Below are 3,814 nucleotides of genomic sequence, written 5' to 3' on the forward strand. Positions count from 1 at the left end.
ATTGTTTCTAATTAAATTAATTAAAGATGGGTTGGATTCCCCCCAAGGTGTGTCTATAAAAGAATTGAATATGCTGTTGAACACAGTTACTTGAACTCATGTTCATGCTTAGTGGAGTTAAATTCCTATTTCAATAGCTGATTTAGAAAGAAAACATGTCTGGGAATGTATGTTGCTGTTTGTCTCATTTCTTTCTTTCTTTCTTTCTTTTTTTTTTTTTTAACAGCTTATTTCAGTCCTTTCTAAGACTAGGATATGTCTCTGGATAAAGTCGAAAATCAAAATTTACATATTAACACATATGATATGTTACATATGTTATTTTGAAGTACATCTGTCCGTGGCTTTTGCGATTTGATATCTATGAATTGGACTTGAAGAACTATGTAATGATTTTACATTCATAATACTGCAGAGATGACTACTTGAACCAGTCATCTAGCTAATCTACAGAGCCAAATCAATCCCCTAAGAATGCATTTACTGTACACACTGTATGCAAACAGCATATGATATGCAAGAAGTAAAATGAGCAAAACTCGATGTCTTCTCTGCTTTCAAGACTTCACTGCCTAAAGGAAATCATCCTTATGGTATCTCTGTCATTATCTTGTATGCATTGACATTAGTAAAATATGCTTTAAAAAAGTTTGTTAGTGGTAGTGATGGATATGAAGAGATTTCCAAGAAAATGGTGACACCTGGAAGTTCTTGGATGTATTCTTGGTAACTATTAGTGCTCTGTTGTATTACTGTTGTTACATTCACCTGTCAATTTATTGGGATAGTTTACAAATATTGTACTATGAAGCCCAGAGGGTAGGACTGAAGGGAGAAGGTCAGAGGTTGGGGGACAAAGAGTGAGAAAGGATGAGAAAATACTAAAAATAATCTATGGTTCAGAAGAATTCTAGATGGTGTGCAGATTTCTATGGTGGCTTCCCAAGGCATCTCCTGGGCTCTGCTGAACACAGATAGGAAATCCCTGGCTTAAAATACTATGGAATGAGAGTGCAGAACCCATCTTTTCTAACTTTTCCAGAACTTGGTGTCATGACTCTTCATATTTAATGTAATCCACCCTCTTTTTTTTCTGACCTATGGTCCTTGTATCTCCTTCTCATAAAACCATTGGCAGTATTATTAACAGATTTGTGCCCTTTATGCTACTTACTAGCTTATGATTCTGAATCACACCATTTTCTGATACCAAACTCTTTATTCCTCTTTCTCCAATGCATTAATTCTATTTCTGCATATGCTACCCACACGAAACAATGATGAGAACTAATAGAATGTAGATGATGTTGCATTATGTTTTCATTAATTAGAGTGAGTTATAGAGCTTTCCTGAAATCAAGCTATAATTTGATATTTAAATTTTTATTTAGAAATATTTACCCACAGGAAATTAAGACTGGTTGCAAACATATATGATTTTAAAGCATATTCTTTCACTTTGCCTTTTCCCTATGACATGACAGAAATGGTATATGCCATAGAGATTAGAGGACATGAAAAGCAGAGATAATATCTAAAATTCTTTTGTCTCTCTTTTCTATGTATACTCTTTTCTGTTGGACTGCTGGATGTGCCAGGGTTTAGAACAAAGCAAAATCTTAGAAAACCTTAATAATGTCTTCAAAACCATTATTTAATTTATTTAAGAATATTTGTTAAAAACATCATATGATAGAGAAATATCTATGAAAAAAAATCCTTTCTTCAAGTTCTTTGAATTTAGTGGAGGAGACAGTCAATAAACAATTTAAAAATTGGAAATTATATATTATATTAGATCTCTGACAGTGTTTTGGAAAAAAATAAGTAGCATATGAAGTAAGGAGGGCTTGTCATGGGGAGGGCTTGTTGTAGGGAGCTGATTACTGAACTGAATACAGTGATTATGATAGGACATATTGAGAGTGAAAATATGTTTTTAGATTGTAATTTTGATATTGTACATCTGTATGAAATAAAGATAAGGTAGAATATATGAAATTGTTCTTTAATCCAACAATAATGATGCTATTATGCATTTCCTTAGATTTCACTATACCATGTTTAAGGTTCTACCTGGTTTTGGAGGAGCCTTCGAAATGATGTTTCTTTTGATCTATCTATCATCTATCATCTATCTATCTATCTATCTATCTATCTATCTATCTATCTATCTATCTATCTATCATCTATCATCTACCTATCAATCTATCTATCATCTACCTATTTATCTAACTATTTTAAAGCTGAATAGAATTCAAATATAACTTCCCTTTGCAAATGGGATATATTCAGCACTCTACTCAGGACATTGCTTTTTAGCTAAGACATAAATGACCAGCCAATGCAACCATCTATCTACACAGAAAAAATCTGTGTTGGACAAAAGAGCTTTCCCTAAATAAAGATTTAAAAGCCTAAAATAAAATATTCTAAAGCAGGAAAGAATAACAGCCCAGCTCTTACTTTAAAGTATCCTTTTCTTTTTCTCTCTGAAAGACAGATAACCCTAGTTTATTGTTTTTCTTTGCGGAATAATTTTTATATATATATATAGTCAAAATCAGGCACTAGATTATCTTATAAATATTAATTTATAGTTAATTAGTCTTTTTTATTTGAAAGAGTGCTGCAAATGTCTGGTCTGTCAAAGCATGCATACTAATTATAAGTAAATGCACCTTCACAATCTTCATAAGGAAATCATAGTTTAATCTTACTACTGTCACTTCTTATTGGGATGGATGATGCCTGGCAGCTCTATGTCAAAACGAATTGTCAGAAGGAAATACTTCAAAGGCTCTTAGGTTCTTAATTGACAAAACAATAAAACAGAGAGACAATCCACAGTTCAATGAATAGCCCACTTACATGAAGTTTCCAACACTTCATTCTATATGCAGCTATATGCTTGAATAGTGGAAATCCCAAATTATAGGCCCAGATTTGGGTCAAACCTCAGAAGTTCCTAAGGGCACACAAATGAAAACTCGCTTAAATTTGAATTGTTTTAATTACCCTATAGCTTAGATGAAACTACAGTTTACCCAATGTTTTTTGTTTCATTCTAACTGTTCTTATACTACAATAGTGTTGCAAAATATTTAGAAAAAAACTAGTAGATAAGAGTGGCTAACTGCTCTATTTGAGTATTATGCTATAGATTACTAGGCAAACTAGTAGATAAGAGTGGCTAACTGCTCTGTTTGAGTATTATGCTATAGATTACTCAAAGGGTGCAGATCTTTTTTTCTTAAATTAGAATTTCGATCTGTTAGCCTATATTTTAGCCTACAAACTAATAATGTCGTTAGACTTACAAAGCTAACACTGGAATATGCTAGGAATGCAATGGAAGTTTTGACAACCAATAAACTGTTTTATATGTATATTAACTCATTCAATTCTCACAGCAACATTGTGAGGGATGGCCTATGATTAACCTTTAGATGATAAATTGGCTGCTTAGAAAAGCTATATTAATTGTTATAAATAATACAATATGAAAATAACAACTACAGATTTCAATTTGCTGTGTCAGGGACCCAGAATCTTAAACACAATGTGATATTGACTTTTAACGTTACATTAAGTAACTTTCTTTTTAAACAGTTTCTGGTTTTCCTTTGATTCAAAGAGCTACTAAATTCTGAATTTTTTCAAATGAGAAGTAATCTTTTTATATTAAATATGAAATTAGTAAGGACGTTTGGAAATTTTCTAAAACATGTGCACATATAATTTCAAACTAAAATTTTAACTGAAATTCAAACTTACTCTTTCCTAGATATAATATGCCTCTTTTCAACTATAT

This window comes from Pteropus vampyrus, unplaced genomic scaffold, assembly GCF_000151845.1.
Source record: "Pteropus vampyrus isolate Shadow unplaced genomic scaffold, Pvam_2.0 Scaffold57, whole genome shotgun sequence".
In the NCBI taxonomy this organism is placed as follows: Eukaryota; Metazoa; Chordata; class Mammalia; order Chiroptera; family Pteropodidae; genus Pteropus; species Pteropus vampyrus.